Source organism: Moschus berezovskii, chromosome 2, assembly GCF_049115385.1.
Source record: "Moschus berezovskii isolate FMDL1 chromosome 2, NW_MosBer_1.0, whole genome shotgun sequence".
NCBI classification, from domain to species: Eukaryota; Metazoa; Chordata; class Mammalia; order Artiodactyla; family Moschidae; genus Moschus; species Moschus berezovskii.
The window spans coordinates 100,355,831-100,377,875 of record NC_142461.1 but is presented as its reverse complement, the minus strand read 5'-3'; the positions used below and the strand labels follow the sequence as shown (position 1 = coordinate 100,377,875).

The window sequence follows — 22,045 nt, the reverse complement described above, 5'->3', positions numbered from 1 at the left end:
ATGATCAGATCAACTAGTTTTTTGTGATTATGATTTCAGTGTGTCTGCCCTCTAATACCCCCTCCCAATACCTACCGTCTTATTTGGGTTTCACTTACCTTGGTCGTGGAGTATCTCTTCACAGCTGCTCCAGCAAAGTGCAGTGCTGTACCTTACCTTGAATGAGGGGTAGATCCTCAAGGCCGCCCCTCCTGACCTTGAATGTGGAGTAGCTTCTCTCGGCCCTCCTGTGCCCGCGCAGCCACCGCCTCTTGGACGTGGGACAGCTCCTCTTGGCCACCGCCCTGATGTTGGGCGTGGGGTAGCTCCTCTCGGCCGCGCTTCTGTGCGTGGTCGGTTGTGCCGAGCCGGCGTCTCTCGCGTCTGCGCCACCGGGGGCCGGCATCTCTTACGTGTGCGCTGCCGCGGCTGGCGTAAAAACTTATAAATCTTAATTAAATTTAAAAAATGCTGATGCCCTCTCGACCCAGATAATCACAATGATGTGATCACTCATCTAGAGCCAGACATCGTGGAATGTGAAGTCAAGTGGGCCTTAGGAAGCATCACTATGAACAAAGCTAGTGGAGGTGATGGAATCCCAGTTGAGCTAGTTCAGATCCTGAAAGATCATGCTGTGAAAGTACCGCACTCAGTACGTCAGCAAATTTGGAAAACTCAGCAGTGGCCACAGGACTGGAAAAGGTCAGTTTTCATTCCAATCCCAAAGAAAGGCAATGCCAAAGAATGCTCAAACTACCGCACAATTGCACTCATCTCAAACGCTAGTAAAGTAATGCTCTAAATTCTCCAAGGCAGGCTTCAGCCATACGTGAACCGTGAACTCCCAGATGTTTAAGCTGGTTTTAGAAAAGGCAGCGGAACCAGAGATCAAATTGCCAACATCCGCTGGATCATCGAAAAAGCAAGAGAGTTCCAGAAAAACATCTATTTCTGCTTCATTGACTATGCCAAAGCCTTTGATTGTGTGGATCACAATAAACTGTGGAATATTCTGAAAGAGATGGGAATACCAGACCACCTGACCTGCCTCTTGAGAAACCTGTATGCAGGTCAGGAAGCAACAGTTAGAACTGGACATGGAACAACAGATTGGTTCCAAATAGGGAAAGGAGTTATGTCAAGGTTGTATATTGTCACCCTGCTTGTTTAACTTATATGCAGAGTACATCATGAGGAACGCTGGGCTGGAGGAAGCACAAGCTGGAATCAAGATTGCTGGGAGAAATATCAATAACCTCAGATATGCAGATGACACCACCCTTATGGCAGAAATTGAAGAGGAACTAAAAAGCTTCTTGATGAAAGTGAAAGAGGAGAGTGAAAAAGTTGGCTTAAAGCTCAACATTCAGAAAACTAAGATTATGGTATCCAGTCCCATCACTTTATGGCAAATAGATTGGGAAACAGTGGAAACAGCAACTGACTTTATTTTTCTGGGCTCCAAAATCACTGCAGATGGTGATTGCAGCCATGAAATTAAAAGACTCTTACTCCTTGGAAGGAAAGTTATGACCAACCTAGACAGCGTATTAAAAAGCAGAGACATTACTTTGTCAACAAGTCCATCTAGTCAAGGCTATGGTTTTTCCAGTGGTCATGTATGGATGTGAGAGTTTGACTATAAAGAAAGCTGAGCGCCAAAGAATTGATGCTTTTGAACTGTGGTGTTGGAGAAGACTCTTGAGAGTCCCTTGGACTGCAAGGAATTCCAACCAGTCCATCCTAAAGGAGATCAGTCCTGGGTGTTCACTGGTCGGATTGATGTTGAAGCTGAAACTCCAATACTTTGGCCACCTGATATGAAGATTTGACTCACTGGAAAAGACCCCGTTGCTGGGAAAGATTGAGGGCAGTAGGACAAGGATACAACAGAGGATGAGATGTTTGGATGGCATCACCGACTCAATGGACATGAGTTTGGGTAAACTCCAGGAGTTGGTGATGGACAGGGAGGCCTGGCGTGCTGCAGTTCATGGGGTCGCAAAGAGTCGGACATGACTGAGCGACTGAACTGAACTGATTCCCTCTCTCACATAATCAGGAGAAGTGGAGTGAGTAATCTTTCTTAGATATTAGTTGAATAATAAGTTATTTTTAATACAGAATCTGTACTGATAATTTGAGAGTACCTTGAAAATTGTAAAGTTTTATACAAAAGGTAATTTTTTTAAGATATTGACACTTTATATATACCAGAGAAGTATGTATATTTATGTATTGTATTACTGCAAAGTCTCCTTATACTCAAATGTTGCTGTATTTATGACATTTTGTTAAGTGAAGGGGAGAAGTCCAAAAGTTTCCATCAAATACACCTAAAGGGAAGACTATATCACTTTGTCAAAATATTGTGACTCTTCGTTCTTTGTAACTTTCAAATCCCACAAATGGAGAGAGGATTACAGTACTATCTGAGTGTCTGTGGGCTTGAAAGCTTTAAATGTTTCTAAAAGAGTAAACCTTTTTGATTTTTGTTGTTGTTGTGTTCTTTTTTTAATACTGGGAGCTTTGGTTCAAGTTAATCCGTATGATCTGTCAGAGTATTGCCCTGCGAACCATACCCTCTGAGGAGTCCATGTAATGGATATTACTTTATATTGGACCAGGATCAGGTAAGGTCTTCTTTGGCCCATATGTAAGAACTGGCCTCTTTGCAGAAAGTCTTGTCTCCATCTGCAATTATGCCAAATTCTGCATATGAACATTTTTATGCACAGAGATAAAACAGCCCAAGCAAGACTTTTTACTTGTACTGAAGAATATGTATAAGAGAGAAATATTGGCTGTGCCTGGCCAAGGTGGTAAAATTATTTTCAAAACCAAGGATCCAGGCAGTAGATAGATTTATTGATGTGACAGTCCTCAAGGGAAACCAGAGACATGATCTCAGAAAAATGTATATTCAAAAGGAGGCTTCAGGGAATATTCTTGTCTCTTGAAATAATGGGGAATCTAGCAGAGAGGAGTTGTGACATCTGGGAGAAGACAATAAAGATTAAAATTTAGAGTCACTTGGAGAGAAAAATGTGAGTTGCCTTTCATATATGTGACAAGGTTGGCTATATCTCTAAGACATTAGAATTATGTAGACACTCAGCTTATAGCTTTTAGAGGAAATAAAATACGCTTCTTTTTTGCTATCCAATCTATTGGATTGCCCAGTAGCTTGGGTTAGAGTAAATAATCCACCTTTGAGGAGCAAGATTCACTACCCTTTTGTCATTTTAACAAGGACTATGTGGATTTTTCTGCAGGTTTACTGTTTGGGGGTCATGATTAGGCCACTTGGGAGGGCCAGGTCAGCCTATTTTCTGAGCTCAACTACTGTAAAGTTCTTGTGCTGGGTGAGAGCTCTTCTTCCTAAGGAGCCTCTTATGCTGTTGCTTTGCTCCCTGCAAAATCTGAATACAGGAAACACAACCACTGCTGTGTCTAGATGAGCCAACATTTGACCATTGTAATGTTTATTAAAATAGTTTCATAAAAGTTTATTATCTGTTGTATTTACACCACCAACTTACTTTGGAAACTGTGCTACTTCTCTTTTCAGCCTCTCCACCCTTTCCCTAAGTTTGGGATTTAATTGTAATTCTAGTATACTGTTAAACTGTACAAATTGTGCATTTTTGTAAGCCTGCTTTATTGTACTTCTCTGGCCCATGACTCTACTCTAGAAATTTCTCCATTTTCTTTGAAAGGCTTCCAAAGAGAAGTCCCATGGAATATGGGTGTGGACATCTTTAATTTATTGTAGGAAAGAAAAATACAGGGCTTTTGGAGATTTATTTCTGCCCATACTTAAATAACGCTGTTGAGAAAATATAGGTATGTTTTAAAGGATGTTGTTGTTTGTGACCAAGGTATTATTTGTAAAATAATTTGTATCTCTGTCCAGTTTATTGTTCTACTTTTTCCAACAAAGCTGGTTCCCTATCAGTTTAGTCGATAATACTATTTTTAACTTTATTTGCTTGGGATCTGGAGAAAGACACACGTCTCCCTCTTGATCTCAAGCAGTAGCCTTTTCAGAACATCAGCTTTGACCTTTTACCTGAAAAAAGCTACAGTGTTGGTGCATGAAAGTGCTGTCGGTTCCAGCCCTCTGCTCGCAGATCCGAACGCCAGCGTTCCCTCGGCGAGACTGTAGGGGGCGCTGCTCAGTGGGGTGTCTGTCTCTAAAGGAAGGACAGGGAAGCCTGGTGCGCTGCAGTCCATGGGGTCGAAAAGAGTCGGACCCGACTTAGCCACCGAACAGCAACAACAAAAGGAATAAAGAACAAGGATTCCAGAACTCATTCAGGGAAGCTGAATTCTGAGAGAAAGGAGACTGCTAAGCCTTGGCAGGAAGTCACCTGAGAAGCTAGTTGAAACTTGAAGAAGGAACCTCCAGCTGCAGCAGGAGCAAACCCGCATTTGAGGGAACGAGCAAAGGAAAAAAGCCACCAGAAATGTCATGCCCCCAGAAGAAATATATTTTGTCATTTTTTAAAAGTATACTTTAAATGTCTAACCAAAAAATTTTGGTAAAGAAAATATTTTATAATGTTTGTATGGGGGGTGGGTACGGATTAAGAGTTACTTAAAAGAAAAAAAAGCAAAGAGAAAGGAAACAAACCCCCCCAAAGGCATGGATGAAAGTAACCTTTCTGCTACACTGATTTTTTTTTTTAACCTCAAATGTTAAAGAGGTTGTTTGTGAAGCCTCTTTCCTGATCTTTTCCTAGGCTGAAAGAAAATCAGGGTTTACTTCATTGCCGTGGGCGGCTGAATCACTATAAAAATCTGGTCTTTTTGATGTTTGCTGTCTACAGAAGTTCTGAGACCTGGGAAGGAAGAAAGAGAATGTAAGGGGGATTTTTCAAACAGGATTAGAGAAGGCACGTTTTATTAATCTTATTTACTTAAGCCATTTGTTTGAGGGAGAGGACTGCGGTTTCTTTTGTTGTCTCAATACCATTCCAGCAGGACTCCTGAAGAAGTAAAACCAGTTCCATCATGATACAGGTGTCTGTCCCTGGAAAACAAAGACCGATTAAAGTCAGAAGTTAAAAAGGTATAAAACCATACCAAAATGATTTGATAACAGAGTGGTATATTTCTTTAGCATGACTTTTCAAAGTTCCACACTAACACACTGCATTTTTTAATATTTGTGATTCTGAAAACACTCATTGAAATTAGGTTTATCAGAAACTGTGTTTGTGTATGTTAGTCACTCAGTCATGTCTGACTCTTTGCAGCTCCATGGACTGCAGCTCACTAGGCTCCTCTGTCCATGGAATTCTCCATGCAAGAATACTGGAGTGGATTGCCATTCCCTTCTGAGGGTATCTTCGCAACCCAGGGATTGAACCCTGGTCTCCTGCATTGCAGGCAGATTCTTTACTGTCTGAGCAATCAGGGAATCCTTCAGAGGAAAAAAAAAAAGCTCTGATAAAACTAATCACCCATGCTTATAATTTTCTTAGCTCTAAATCTTTTCTTTTTGTTTATAAACCTTAGTGGAAAGAATTTAAAGACAGCTATGAGATAAACACTAGAAATGTGTTTCATTTTTATACAATGGATAAAATGATTATGTGCATAAAGATTTTTTAAATGCATATTAATTGTGATACAGACTATGTAAACCATTTTTTATCTATGTAAACCATTTGTGGATTCAAGAGTCACTGCAAATTACCCAATTAGTGTCAAATGACAGATGTCTTTTCTTGGTGAACTTATATGAAGGCAAGTGGCAAGCTCCAGTTATAGGCTCAAAAGTCCAGATTTTTGAGATATAAATCCAGATATAGGCTCTGCTCTTATCTACTTGACAGATGTTTCCAATTGCTCTGGGTTTTTCCTATGTTTTACAGAATATGATGTTTTACACAGTCATGTATACCATCATGATTACATGCCATTACATGCCATATAGGCATGTAATATGAATACAATGAATAAATGAATGTAAGGAGGAAATTAGTCAAATAAATGCTGATTTGCCTGGGTAGCTTTTAAAATTTCAGTTCATAATAAATAATTCCTGCAAGACAACATGTCATTCTCCTGCACTACCCCTCCAAAAGCACAGTTTCATGGATGTCATTTGAGTTTGCCTTTTAGCGTCAATGGTTCCTGATTGTCCAAAGAAACTGGACACCTGATTTATTTTACAGTAATTCAACTTCTGAGGAGGCCTTACAAAGCTGTGAAAAGAAGAGAAGTGAAAAGCAAAGGAGAAAAGGAAAGATATACCCATTGGAATGCAGAGTTCCAAAGAATAGTAAGGAGAGATAAGAAAGCCTTCCTCAGTGACCAGTGCAAAGAGATAGAGGAGAACAATAGAATGGGAAAGACTAGAGGTCTCTTCAAGAAAATTAGAGATACCAAGGGAACATTTCATGCAAAGATGGGCTCAATAAAGGACAGAAATGGTGTGGACCTAACAGAAGCAGAAGATATTAAGAAGAGGTGGCAAGAATACACAGAAGAACTGTACAAAAAGATCTTCACGACACAGATAATCACAAATCTGTGATCATTCCCACTCACCTAGAGCCAAACATCCTGAAATGTTAAGTCAGGTGGACCTTAGGAAGCATCACTATGAACAAAGCTAGTGGAAGCGATGGAATTCCAGTTGAACTATTTCAAATTCTAAAAGATGCTGCTGTGAAAGTGCTGAATTCAATATGTCAGCAAGAAAACTCAGCAGTGACCACAAGACTGAAAAAGGTGAGTTTTCATTCCAATCCCAAAGAAAGGTAATGCCAAAGAATGTTCAAAGTACTGCATAATTGCACTCATCTCACACGCTGGTAAAGTAATGCTCAAAATTCTCCAAGCCAGGCTTCAGCAATATGTGAACCGTGAATATCCAGATGTTCAAGCAGGTTTTAGAAAAGGCAGAGGCACCAGAGATCAAATTGCCAACATCCGCTGGATCATTGAAAAAGCAAGAGAGTTCCAGAAAAACATCTATTTCTGCTTCATTGACTATGCCAAAGCCTTTGACTGTGTGGATCACAATAAACTGTGGAAAATTCTGAAAGAGATGGGAATACCAGACCACCTGACCTGCCTCTTGAGAAACCTGTATGCAGGTCAGGAAGCAACAGTCAGAACTGGACTTGGAACAACAGACTGGCATCACCAACTCGATGGACATGAGTTTGAGTGGACTCCAGGAGTTGATGATGGACAGGGAGGCCTGGCGTGCTGTGATTCATGGGGTCACAAAGAGTTGGACACGACTGAGCGACTGAACTGAACTGAATTCAACTTCTCTTTCACTCCTCAAATAATTAAATATCTTACCAAAAAAATGCCCAGTGACTTATTTGACTGGTTTAATGGAGATGTATATATTCAATTTATTTTTAAACTTTTATTTCATCAACTCCCATGTCCTGTTATTTACCTACAACTTAGGAAATTCAATTGTGTACTTTGTATAGCTTTAGAAATTCATTCATCATCCATTCTGACATTCATGTATTGGTGCATGCCTTCTATTTTAGGCCTTATGTTAGCTCTTGTGGATATAAAGGCAATTAAGACATAGCCTGTCTACTCAGGGTACTTGGGTGGAATCTCAAAAATGACAGAATAATCTCTGTTCATTTCCAAGGCAAGCCATTCAACATCACAGTTATCCAAATCTATGCCCCAACCACCAATGCCAAAGAAGCTGAAGTTGAACAGTTCTATATGACCTACAAGACCTTCTAGAACTAACACCAAAAAAGATGTCCTTTTCATCATAGGAATTGGAATGGAAAAGTAGGAAGTCAAGAGATACCTGGAATAACAGGCAAGTTTGGCCTTAGAGTACAAAATTCAGTTCAGTTCAGTTCAATCGCTCAGTCGTGTCCAACTCTTTGCGACCCCATGAACCACAGCACGCCAGGCCTCCCTGTCCATCACCAACTCCCGGAGTTCACTCAAACTTATGTCCATCGAGTCAGTGATGCCATCCAGCCATCTCATTCTCTGTCGTCCCCATCTCCTCCTACCCCCAATCCCTCCCAGCATCAGACTCTTTTCCAGTGAGGCAACTCGTCGCATGAGGTGGCCAAAGTATTGGAGTTTCAGCTTTGGCATAAGTACTTCCAATGAACACCCAGGATTGATCTCCTTTAGAATGGACTGGTTGGATCTCCTTGCAGTCCAAGGGACTCTCAAGAGTCTTCTCCAACACCACAGCTCAAAAGCATCAATTCTTCGGCGCTCAGCTTTCTTCACAGTCCGACTCTCACATCCATACATGACCACGGGAAAAACCATAGCCTTGACTAGATGGACCTTGGTTGGCAAAGTAATGTCTCTGCTTTTTAATATGCTATCTAGGCTGGTCATAACTTTCCTTCCAAGGAGTAAGCGTCTTTTAATTTCATGGCTGCAATCAGTATCTGCAGTGATTTTGGAGCCCAAAAAAATAAAGTCTGACACTGTTTCCCCATCTATTTCCCATGAAGTGATGGGACCAGATGCCATGATCTTTGTTTTCTGAATGTTGAGCTTCAAGCCAACCTTTTCACTCTCCTCTTTCACTTTCATCAAGAGGCCTTTGAGTTCCTCTTCACTTTCTGCCATAAGGGTGGTGTCAGAGTAGAAAATGAAGCAGGGCAAAGGTTAACGGAGTTTTGCTAAGACACTAGTCATAGCAAACACCCTCTTCCAACAAAACAAGAGATGACTCTACACATGGTCATCACTGGATGGTCAAAATTGAAATCAGATTGACTATATTCTTTGTAGCCAAATAGGGAGAAGCTCTATACAGTCAGCAAAAACTAGACCTGAAGCTGACTATGGCTCAGATCAGGAACTCCTTATTGCAAAATTCAGACTTGCAAAATTGAAAAGAGGAACTAAAGAGCCTCTTAATGAAAGTGAAAGAGGAGAGTGAAAATGCTGGCTTAAAACTAAACATTCAAAAAACTAAGATCATGGCATTTGGTCCCATCACTTCATGGCAAATAGATGGAGAACTAATGGAAACAGTGACAGACTTTATTTTCTTGGGCCCCCAAATCACTGCATATGGTGACTGCAGGCATGAAATTAAAAGATACTTGCTCCTCAGAAGAAAAGCTATGACAAACCTCAGTTCAATTCAGTCACTCAGTCGTGTCCGACTCTTTGCGACCCCATGGACTACACCATGCCAGGCTTCCCTGTCCATCACCAACTCCTGGAGTTTACCTAAACTTATGTTCATTAAATCGGTGATGCCATCCAACCACCTCTTCCTCTTTCTTCTCTCGCCTTCAATCTTTCCCAGCATCAGGGTCTTTTCAAAATAAGTCAGCTATTCACATCAGGTGGCCAAAGTACTGGAATTTCAGTTTCCGTATCAGTCCTTCCAATGAACACTCAGGACTGATCTTCTTTAGGATGGACTGGTTGGATCTCCTTGCAGTCCAAGGGACTCTCAAGAGTCTTCTCCAACACCACAGTTCAAAAGCATCAATTCTTTGGTGCTCAGCTTTCTTTATAGTCCAACTCTCACATCCATACATGACTACTGGAAAAACCATAGAAAGAGATGGGAATACCAGACCACCTGACCTGCCTCTTGAGAAACCTGTATGCAGCTCAGGAAGCAACAGTCAGAACTGTACATGGAACAACAGACTGGTTCCAAATAGGAAAAGGAGTACGTCAAGGCTGTATGTTGTCACCTTGCCTATTTAACTTATATGCAGGAGGAACACTGGGCTGAAAGAAGCACAAGCTGGAATTAAGATTGCCGGGAGAAATACCAATAACCTCAGATATGCAGATGACACCTCCCTTATGGCAGAAAGTGAAGAGGAACTCAAAAGCCTCTTGATGAAAGTGAAAGAGGAGAGTTAAAAGGTTGGCTTGAAGCTCAACATTCAGAAATCAAAGATCATGGCATCTGGTCCCATCACTTCATGGGAAATAGATGGAAAAACAGTGGAAACAGTGTCAGACTTTATTTTTTTGGGCTCCAAAATCACTGCAGATACTGATTGCAGCCATGAAATTAAAAGATGTTTACTCCTTGGAAGGAAAGTTATGACCAACCTTGATAGTATATTAAAAAGCAGAGACATTACTTTGCCAACCAAGGTCCATCTAGTCAAGGCAATGGTTTTTCCCGTGGTCATGTATGGATGTGAGAGTTGGACTGTGAAGAAAGCTGAGCACCAATGGATTGATGCTTTTGAACTGTGGTGTTGGAGAAGACTCTTGAGAATTCCTTGGACTGCAAGGAGATCCAACCAGTCCATTCTAAAGGAGATCAATCCTGGGTGTTCATTTGAAGGACTGATGCTAAAGCTGAGACTGCAATACTTTGGCCACCTCATGCGACGAGTTGACTCACTGGAAAAGACTCTGATGCTGGGAAAGGTTGGGGGCGGGAGGAGAAGGGGACCACTGAGAATGAGATGGCTGGATGGCATCACCAACTCGATGGACATGAGTTTGAGTGAACTCCGGGAGTTGGTGATGGACAGGGAGGCCTGGCGTGCTGTGATTCATGGGGTCACGGAGAGTCAGACACGACTGAGGGACTGAACTGAACTGAACTGAACTGACTAGATAGACCTTTGTTGGCAAAGTAATATCTCTGCTTTTTAATATGCTGTCTAGCTTGGTCATAACTTTCCGGCCAAGGAGTAGGCATCATTTAATTTCATGGCTGCAATCACCATCTGTAGTGATTTTGGAGCCCAGAAAAATAAAGTCAGCCACTGTGTTCACTGTTTCCCCATCTATTTCCCATGAATTGATGGGACCGGATACCATGATCTTAGTTTTCTGAATGTTGAGCTCTAAGCCAACTTTGTCACTCTCTTCTTTCACTTTCATCAAGAGGCTCTTTAGTTCCTTTTCACTTTCTGCCATAAGGGTGGTGTCATCTGCATATCTGAGTTTATTGATATTTCTTCCGGCAATCTTGATTCCAACTTGTGCTTCATCCAGCCCAGCAATTCTTATGATGTACTCCGCATATGAGTTAAATAAGCAGGGTGACAATATACAGCCTTGATGGTACTCCTTTTCCTATTTGGAACCAGTCTGTTGTTTCATGTCCAGTTCTAACTCTTGCTTCCTGACCTGCATATAAATTTCTCAAGAGGCAGGTCAGGTGATCTGGTATTCCCTTCTCTCTCAGAATCTTCCACAGTTTATTGAGATCCACACAGTCAAAGGCTTTTGCATAGTCAATAAAGCAGAAATAGATGTTTTTCTAGAAGTCTCTTGCTTTTTCAATGATCCAGCAGATGTTGGCAATTTGATCTCTGGTTCCTCTGCCTTTTCTAAAACCAGCTTGAACATCAAAATAAATAAATAAATATCTGTTCTTTTTTTTTTTTTACAAACCTAGACAACATATTAAAAAGTAGAGATATTACTTTGCCAACAAAGGGCCATATAGTCAAAGCTATGCCTTTTCCAGTAGTCATGTATGAATGTGAGAGTTGGACCATAAAGAAAGTACTGAAGAATTGATGCTTTTTAACTGTGGTGTTGGAGAAGACTCTTGAGAATTCCTTGGACTGCAAGATGAAAGCAGTCAAACCTAAAGGAAATCAGTCCAGAATATTCACTGGAAGGACTGATGCTGATACTAAAGCTCCAGTACTTTGGCCACCTGATGCGAAGAATTGACTCATTGGAAAAGACCCTGATGCTGGGAAGATTGAAGGCAGGAGGAGAAGGGGATGACAGAAGATGAGATGGTTGGATGGCATCACCAACTCCAAGGACATGAGTTTGAGCACAGTCAGGGACTTGGTGATGAATAGAGAAGTCTAGCGTGCTGCAATCTATAAGGTCGCAAAGAGTTGGACACAGCTGAGCTACTGAACTGAACTGATTGTACTCAGGAAATGTAATCTAACAGAAGGAATATGTGAAAACAAACATTTATAGCTATAATCATACCAATAAATATATTTGTGTTTGTGCCCATTAGTTCATTTTCTGGGGCCTCCCTGGTGGCTCAGAGTTGAATATCCCTGCTTGTTCATGGAAAGGCAAGTAACATTCCCCAAACTGGGTTCTATTAAAAAGTTTCTATTCTTAGATAATTTGGGGAAATTAAATCTTCCTTTTGGTGATTCATAACGCACCCTACTATATCATAATAAATCTTTTGAGAGCTCCTACTGTAAAGAAAATTATTTCACTTTATCTTAGTTTTCCTCAAACTTACTAGAACATCCAACACATCTTTCATGGCATACATGTCATGTGGGATGTTAACATGTCCTATGGGATGTTAACATTTCATGGGACATCAATTTAAGAAATGAACTGATTATCACTTGAAACAGCTCTGTATGTTATAAAGAGTAAAAAAAATAAATATTCCCTTATAAATGATGTTTATTAGTCAGGATTCTTCAGGAACAACTGAGAGAAATCTAACTCAAGCTAGCTTAGGCCAAAAAGAGAATGGATTGAGTCACATGAATGAGAATCCAGAAGTGGGTCTGGCCTCGGGGACTCAGGTGGCAGCTTCGTGTTCCCGCGCTCTCCTATTTGTTCATGTTTGTTCACTGAAATGGACTTCCTCGTGTGTCTGGGTTGGGGGGGTCAGAAGGAAAAGGAGGATGGCTACTAGCAGTTCCAGGGTTAATTGTATCATTTGAGCTTAGCAACTAAAGAGAGAATAGAAAGCTTTTCTTCTTCAGTTAAGTTCAGTTCATCAAGAGGCTCTTTAGTTCCTCTTTGCTTTCTGCCATAAGGGTGGTGTCAGCTGCATATCTGAGGTTACTGATATTTCTCCTGGAAAGCTTGATTACAACTTGTGCTTCATCCAACCTGGCATTTCACATGATGTATTCTGCATATAAGTTAAATAAGCAGGGTGACAACATACAGCCTTGACATACTCCTTTCCCAATTTGGAACCAGTCCGTTGTTACTTGTCCAGTTCTATCTGTTACATCTTGACTGGCATACAGATTTCTCAGGAGGTAGGTAAGGTGGTCTGGTACTCCCATCTCTTGAAGAATTTTCCACAGTTTGTTGTGATCCACACAGTCAAAGGCTTTAGCATAGTCAGTAAAGCAGAAGTAGATGTTTTTCTGGAACACTCTTGCTTTTTTGATGATCCAACGGATGTTGGCAATTTGATCTCTGGTTTCTGTCTTTTCTAAATCCAGCTTGAACATCTGGAAGTTGTTGGTTCACACACTGTTGAAGCCTCATTTGGAGAATTTTAAAGCTCGCTGGGAGAATTCTTCTCCAATATCTATATATAAATCCCCAGGGAAATATTCTGATTCTGATTGCTACTGCTGCTGCTAAGTCACTTCAGTCGTGTTCGACTCTGTGCGACCCCATAGACGGCAGCCCACCTGGCTCCCCTGTCCCTGGGATTCTCCAGGAAAGAACACTGGAGTGGGTTGCCATGATTCTGATTAGCTCAGCTGAAATCATGTGGGCACTGAGGGCCAATCACTGTGGTCATATTTGTAATGTACTTAATATTAACCATATCTGATCACATGGAAAGGTGGGGGGATTCTTGTTTAAAGGCTTCAATAAGCCTACATGGAATGAAGAAAGGCAATTGGAAAGGGAATTGATATTACTAGGTTGATGCTAGAGGGCGAAAAAAAAAAAAGCAACAGATGTCTACCTCGGTATGGCCTAATTATTAAAATCTAGATTTGTCCATAATTGGCAGTAGCCCTATACAATTAATATCAGAATGCATGGATTTTAAAAAATCAAATCTTCTAATATTTACGTCATTATTTGTGGAAGGTATCTCCTAATTTATAAAATGGTTTATAGCTAATAACCTCAGAAGTTGTGGCCCTAATCTGTTAAGGGTATAAAAAATTTTATTGGTTCTGAGTTGTATTGCTCGAAGTTATATATTCTCTGATTTTTAGGTACCTGAAGTTACTAACTGTATATAAATAATGCAGCCATGTTATAAGGGAGCTTAAGTATTGGTCTATGGATTAGAGTGAACCTAAAATAACTGAGTACGCAAAATCTTGGCTCTGTCCATGGTACCCGTGGTGCTCTAGAGGCTTTTTTCTAAAAGGATATGGGCAGGAATTCCAGATTTCTACTTAACCTTCTGTCATTAGGTTTGTTCCTACAAAAAGCTCAGATGCCCATTAAAGCAGAAGCTCTGGATTTAACTATCGCTGTAATATAGTAACATTTGAGGGATTTGTCTGCAACCAATCCAAATTGATGCTTTTGAGCTGTGGTGTTGGAGAAGACTCTTGAGAGTCCCTTGGACTGCAAGGAGATCCAACCAGTCCATTCTAAAGGAGATCAATCCTGGGTGTTCATTTGAAGGACTGATGCTAAAGCTGAAACTGCACTACTTTGGCCACCTCATGCGACGAGTTGACTCGCTGGAAAAGACTGATGCTGGGAAAGGTTGGGGGCGGGAGGAGAAGGGGACAACAGAGAATGAGATGGCTGGATGGCATCACCGACTCTATGGACATGAGTTTGAGTGAACTCCGGGAGTTGGTGATGGACAGGGAGGCCTGGCGTGCTGTGGTTCATGGGGTCGCAAAGAGTCAGACACGACTGAGCGACTGAACTGAACTGAACTGAATCCTGAAATTACAAAGAGAAAAAAATAAAAGATCAAAGGATTTGGGGCTTTGAAGGGGGTGGGGGCTGTAGCTATTCATGCCTTGATTGGAGCTGAAGTCATGTTCCCAGACAATGTGTTTAAATTGTGAAAAGAGGATTTGTGTTGAAAACTGGGGTACACAGATGAGGAGGAACCAGTAAAAGGAGAGGGACAGCAGTCAGAAGTTGGATCTGCATTTCATGAAGCGGGTGGTCGTCAGTACCAGGCGCTGCTCAGGTCAAGTCAGCTGAAGACTTCTTCTAAAAGAAGGTCCCGAGTTTACGGAGACACTGGGGAGAGCAGTTTCTACTTGGAGTAGAAGGATCAGAAGCCAACTGAGTAAAAGGATCCTTCTGAGTGGAAGGATCAGAAGCCAAATGCAGGGGTTGTTTCACCAAGTTAGAAGCAAAGAATTAGAGACAAATCGTGGCTTCTTTGTTTAAAAAATTTTGTAAGGAAGGGACAAAGAAGATGGTAGCTGAAAGGAAAGTTGAGAGTTACATACTTTCCCCATTTGAAGAAGTTTATATGCAAAGGAAAAAACACCATGAAGGGGAGAGTGTCTGAAGAAATAGGAAAGGAAAAGATTCACTCCTGGAGCAAGATCCTACAGGCAACCAGGTTTATGGGATTAAAAGCCTAGGTTTAAGGAATAAAGGATGAATTAAGATGGTCCTAGCAAGATTGGATGGAGAAGGCAATGGCACCCCACTCCAGTACTCTTGCCTGGAAAATCCCATGGATGGAGGAGCCTGGTGGGCTGCAGTCCATGGGGTTGCTAGAGTCGGACACGACTGAGCAACTTCACTTTCACGTTTCACTTTCATGCATTGGAGAAGGAAATGGCAACCCACTTCAGTATTCTTGCCTGGAGAATCCCAGGGATGGGGAAGACTGGTGGGCTGCTGTCTATGGGGTCGCACAGAGTCGAACATGACGGAAGCAACTTATCAGCAGCAGCAGCAAGCTCCAAATTTGGTCAAAGGAGTGGGCTGTTGCGGGGAGGGGAAGTATATGCTGTTCAGGATCAAGGAACTGTAAGAGTGGAGTTTTGAATAACCCTCAGTAAATATGGGCAGTGACCTGGGAAGCCAGTAGTTGATCCCAAGAACTGTATTAGAAACAGGATGATCTAACCCAAGTCAATGGGTAAAACTTTTCTGGAATTGTCAGAGAGCCAGGAAAGTGCTCTTTCTTCTCTCTCCATTGTAAATGGGTAGCAATGGAAGTAGTATCACCTGGGAAGCACTGGTTTTCAATTAAGGGAAACATTTGAAAGGTGCAGCTGAGTGAGATAGGAATGCATGCTCCAGTACAGGGAGTTTTTACCACTAACTTGATTGAGACATGCTGATGCATAGTGATTGAAAAGACCGAAAAAGACTAGCTTTTATTTATTGCTTTTAATTCTCCATAGACAATGCATCTTTTATTCCCTATACCCTACTTGAAATGCTATTGGGAAAGGAGTATTCTAGGAAAATTTTGAGACTATGTGAGGATATAAAGGATTACTGAAATACTAGATGGAAAGACTTAGAAATAGTTCAAAAAGAGGAGGTAAATGTGGCAGAAATGCCTTTGTGTGCTTACTTGGAGCAAGGGTCAAAATTATATTTATAACATTCTTTCACTAACCCTCTGCTCACATCTTATCCTCTATTTAACTCTGGATTCCCAGGTTTAAGTCCTTGTTTCACAGTCGTTTGTATCTCTGCATTTCCAACTGAAGTGAACTCAGATGGCTAGGTTGGAACTGATTACAGCCAACAGGAAAATGTATATCACTCTCATTTATGGGTTTTCACTTCCAGTATGAAAAATATTTACCCCCCGCCCCCCGCCCCGGAGTTGCAGGAACTAGTCCCAAGGGAAGTGGCTCATCACTCAAATGCTTTCAAGTTGTTTCTTCCTTCTTTGATTTTACTGAATAGACCCTTTAAATATCACCAGGAGTCTGAGGCTTCCGGTTCTTGTCAGGATATTCCAGTGTTTTGTCCACTGAGGGAAAGAAAGAGGTTCAGTAATAGCCACTGTTGCAACTGCAAAGAAAGAGGTTCAGTGATGGTCACTGTTGCTCTCCCAAGCCTGGGAAGACCACTGTCACTGTCACCTGTCATCCATATGTGTTAAGGCCATGGGATAGGTTGGGGTTGAAAGATTCTGCTCTTTTTTTTCTAACTGCAGTATAGTTAATTAACAACATTGTGTTAGTGTCTGGCATACAGCAAAGTGATTCAGTTATGCATATACATGTTCTTTCTCATATTCTTTTCCATTATGGTTTATCCCAGGATGCTAAATATAGTTCCCTGTGCTATACAGTAGGACCTGGTTGTTTATTCATTCTCTCTATAACAGTTTGCATCTAGTAACCCCAAACTCCCAATCCAACCCTGTCCCTCTTCCCCCGTACCTTGGCAACCACAGGTCTGTTCTCTATGTTCTGTGAGTGTGTTTCTATTTTATAGGTAAAGAAGATGTGGAGATATATATCTCTATATGTATAGATATAGATATATACACAATGGAATATGAATGACATCACTTATATGTGGAATCTAAAATATGACACAAATTAAAGTTTCTGCTCATGAATGTCAGTAGCACAAAAGCAGGAACTTCTAGTTTGGATTGATCCTGAGGCATATAACTGTGAGGTTTAGCACATACAACCAGAAGTAAGAAGCTGATCTAGGTAGTGATTTGCACCTAGTTTTGTCTTGCTGCTGCTGCTGCTGCTAAGTCGCTTCAGTCATGTCCGATTCCGTGCAACCCCATAGACGGCAGCCCACCAGGCTCCCCCATCCTTGGGATTCTCCAGGCAACAACACTGGAGTGGGTTGCCATTTCCTTCTCCAATGCATGAAAGTGAAAAGTGAAAGTGAAGTCACTCAGTGGTGTCCGACTCTTAGCGACCCCATGGATTGCAGCCCACCAGGCTCCTCCATCCATGGGATTTTCCAGGCAAGAGTACTGGAGTGGAGTGCCATTGCCTTCTCCTTTGTCTTGCTAATAGTAGGCAATTAGATTTCCTTTAAATATTTATCTGTGCTGTGGTTCTCAAAGTGTGGTCCCCAGACCAGCATCACCTGGAAATTTCTTAGAAATACAGATTTTCAGACCCCACCTCACTACTCCTGAATCTGAGCTTCAAAAAGCCCTCCAAGGCCTCCTTGGTGGCTCAGTGGTAAAGAATTCACCTGCCAATGCAGGAGACGAGGGTTCCATCCTTGATCTGGGAAGATCCTGTGTGCCATGGGGCAACTAAGCCTGTGTACCGCAACTACTGAGCCTGTGTTCTGGAGCCTGGGAGCTGCAACTACTGAAGCCCATGCCCTAGAGCCCTGTGCTCTGCAACCAAAGAAGCCACCGTGATGAGAAGCCTGTGCACCACAGCTGGAGGGTAGCCCCAGCTCTCCGCAACTAGAGAAAAGCCCATGCAGCAACGAAGACCCAGCCCAGACAAATATAGATAAATAAAAACAAGCCCTCCAGGTGATCCTGACACTAGTGTGAATTAGGGATCCACTGGGCCAGGCAGTACTGTGCTCAGACCAGGCTGCATATCAGAATCACTGAGAAACTTTTAACAAAATACCAATCTTGAGCCCCCAAACCAGATTCCGATGTAATTAGTGTGGGGTGGGGCCCTGGCATCAGAAGTTTTTGTAAGTTCCAGTGATTCTAATGATAGTCGTAGTTGAGAACTATCGAGCTGTAGCAATATAAGAAAAAGCTCTCTAATTTAGGACTTAGTGATAAATTTAAAATAATTTATTAAAACAATTTTATATATTTTACTAGGATGTTAATTTAGGCATGCTCATATACAACAAACCATAAGTAACCTAAGATTTAAGAGCAGGGATCTTGTTTGTCCGGATTTTATTTTTCATTATTGTATCCTGAGCCTGTGGGGCAGTGTCTGGCACATAGTAGGTTTGCCAATAACTCTATGTTGACTAATTGGATTAATCAATTAAAGACAAGTTCCATTAGGAACTTGCCTTTACACCCCACAAAGGAACCAGTAAGCACTCTGAGCTAGAACAATAGTCTCTGTCTGGGGCTGGCCTGGGTTCATCTCCTTCTGGTTCTGTGGGTTCTCTGTGAATCCTCTTTGTTCTCATCCCATGCTGATCTGTACCAGGATGTCACTGCCTTGTATCAGGATTCACATTACATTTGCAGGAACTGGTCTCTGTTTATGCCCTTAGCCAGAACCCTCCTTGAGTATAGAATCTCGTGGCCCTGACCATTGGAGGGGTGATGCTGGCCAATGTGAACACTGTTATGTTTTCTTCCTTCTTTTCTCTGGGCTGGCTTCTCCACCACCTCCTTTGTACAGGTGCAGCCACTTGGCCTGCCTGTGTTTTGATCTGCACACTCTTTCCCGTTGGAGTCCTGTAGAGCTCACGGGGGTGTCTCTTTGCTTGGTGGGAAGAACAACTTTCTGAGTGGGGTTTAAGCCAAAACTGGATTTCCCAGCAGGGAGAAACAGGTTCACTATGGTACACTGCTGTTCAAACCCCTCTGGCAATAGCACCTTCAGCATGTGCCTGTTAAAGATTTCTTGTTCAGTGTTGAGTAAGCCACATTACCTAAAAATGAAGTAGCAGATTTGTTTGGAAACTGCCTCTAATTCAGTAGGGCAAATTGCTTCCCTGAAACATTTTTGGTGGGAGTTCCATACTGGTTAGTGTAACCTAATTAAGATGTATTGTTAATGCTGTTTTATTTACTGCTTAAGTTTAAAAAAACAAACTCTAGAAACTCTCACTGTCAGCAATTATTCTGAAGTCTTTTTTCCCCTCTTAGTTCCTGAAGTTATCTATGTCTCCCTTCAGATAGGAGGGAGGTCAAATTTTGAAGTTAATATTTTGCCTGGTTCTACTGCTAGTTTCACTGAAGCAAAGGAGGGTGTCTCTTAAGTTCATGATGTTTCACAACTATTTGCATTTGTATACTCATCTCTTGAGCTTCCATGATGGCTCAGTGGTAAAGAATCAGCCTGCAATGCAGCAGACGCAGGTTCGATCCCTGGGTGAGGAAGATCCCCTGGAGAAGTAAATGGCAACCTACTCCAGCATTCTTGCCTGGGAAACCCCATGGACAGAGGAGCCTGGCAGGGTACAGTCCACAGGGTCTCAGAAGACTCAGACATGACTTAGTGACTAAATAATAACAGCAACTCCTCTCTTCTAATGCAATACACAAATAAAAATATCTCCACAATGATATATAAATTCTCCATTTCTACATGAAAGCTTCTTGTCCCTTCAACTACACTCAGGTCCAGAAGCTTAAACAAAATCCTTTTCAGATTACTGTTAATGCTCTGACTGGTTCTGCAACAGTTGTTGCTTTTGAAGGATATGATGCTTCTCCTCCCCCAAGAGGAGTGGAAAAGGCCTCCTTTGCTGCACTCTCAACCTTTGTCAACTCAGGGAGCATGAAACAGACTGAGAGATGAACCTAGGATTCCTGTTTGGGAATTCAGTGCACAGCTTAAAGACTACTGAGTTTTGCCACTTCCTGACATTGACTTTCCTAGCAACAGTTTAATTTGGAGAAAATCTGCTACTTCAAATGGCTAAAGGTATTTATGTGGAAAATTTTCCAAATGATTGACTTTACTGTGTTGCTATTTTCTTTCCCCATGAATATGTGAGTATTTGGCTTTCTCCCAGGAATTTTTCTGCATCACTTCTCTTTAGGCAAAGACATTTTTCTATCCAGACTGGGAAAAGGAGGGTGTATCAAGAGTTTCCCCTTTTACAGTGAATTATTATTTGAAATCAAACATTGGCATCTCTAAAAATGAAGAATTTGATTATGTCTCCTTAAAATTTCCCATGGCCAGTCTTCACAACAGTCAGAGTCATCTTGGTCATCACTTTGGAACCAATGCAACTGTGATCAGCTTCCTCCAGCCCCAGCTTACTTCTCTCCTCTCCATTGGCATCAGCCTTACTGAAGGTGTTGTCTCTCTTACCTCTTATTTCCTTATCTACTGCTAATTCTTCTGCCACCTCTCTACTGCCAAGTTTGTCAATGGCTCTCTGGTATTCGATCAAATGGTTACCTTAGATTAGAGCTGATTTTTTAGCATGAGACATTTCTATTTCCATTGTCATTCTCTTCTTTGCCACAATTTCTCCTCATTCTCCTACTTTTTTCCTTTTCCGTCCCCTTCTTAAAAGTTGCCCCCTACCTTGGGTTGAGCACTTGGCACAGTGTGGGTACCCAGTCAGTGAATGAGTGAACGATATAAAATTATAAATACTGAAAACATACATAGAAAAAAAGAAGTCGTTTCCTTTGGAATCAGTTCTAGACCTGCCACCTCCTCTTACACTATAGTGTCTTCCTGGATAGATGCTATCTGTTTCTCAGTCTCAGTCCCATGCCATTGATAAAGATCCCCATCCATTTCTCTAGCCCAGATCTTATGACAGCAGATCTACGTCTAGTTCAATTCAGTTCAGTTCAGTCGCTCAGTCGTGTCCGACTCCCCGCGACCCCATGAACCACAGCACGCCAGGCCTCCCTGTCCATCACCAACTCCCGGAGTACACTCAAACTCATGTCCACAGAGTCGGGGATGCCATCCAGCCATCTCATTCTCTGTCGTCCCCTTCTCCTCCCGCCCCCAACCTTTCCCAGCATCAGAGTCTTTTCCAGTGAGTCAACTCGTCACATGAGGTGGCCAAAGTATTGCAGCTTCAGCTTTAGCATCAGTCCCTCCAATGAACATCCAGGATTGATCTCCTTTAGAATGGACTGGTTGGATCTCCTTGCAGTATAAGGGACTCTCAAGAGTCTTCTCCAACACCACAGTTCAAAAGCATCGATTCTTCCGCGATCAGCCTTCTTCACAGTCCAACTCTCACATCCATATATGACCACGGGAAAAACCATTGCCTTGACTAGACGGACCTTCGTTGGCAAAAAATGTCTCTGCTTTTTAATATACTATCAAGGTTGGTCATAACTTTCCTTCCAAGGAGCAAGCGTCTTTTAATTTCATGGCTGCAATCAGCACCTGCAGTGATTTTGGAGCCCAAAAAAACAAAGTCTGACACTGTTTCCACTGTTTTTCTATCTATTTCCCATGAAGTGATGGGACCAGATGCCATGATCTTTGTTTTCTGAATGTTGAGCTTCAAGGCAACCTTTTCACTCTCCTCTTTCACTTGCATCAAGAGGCTTTTGAGTTCCTCTTCACTTTCTGCCATAAGGGTAGTGTCATCTGCATTTCTGAGGTTATTGATATTTCTCCCAGCAATCTTGATTCCAGCTTGTGCTTCTTCCAACCCAGCGTTCCTCATGATGTACTCTGCATATAAGTTAAATAAGCAAGGTGACAATTTACAACCTTGACGTACACCTTTTCCTATTTGGAACCAGTCTGTTGTTCCATGTCCAGTTCTAACTGTTGCTTCCTGACCT

At 41.8% G+C, this 22,045-nt stretch overlaps 1 protein-coding gene across 1 annotated transcript in view; it reads left to right on the top strand.

Moving 5' to 3' along the window:
• Positions 1-22,045, top strand: part of CCDC148 (coiled-coil domain containing 148) — a 269,382-nt gene that overhangs the window by 200,534 nt on the left and 46,803 nt on the right. The window lies entirely within an intron of this gene.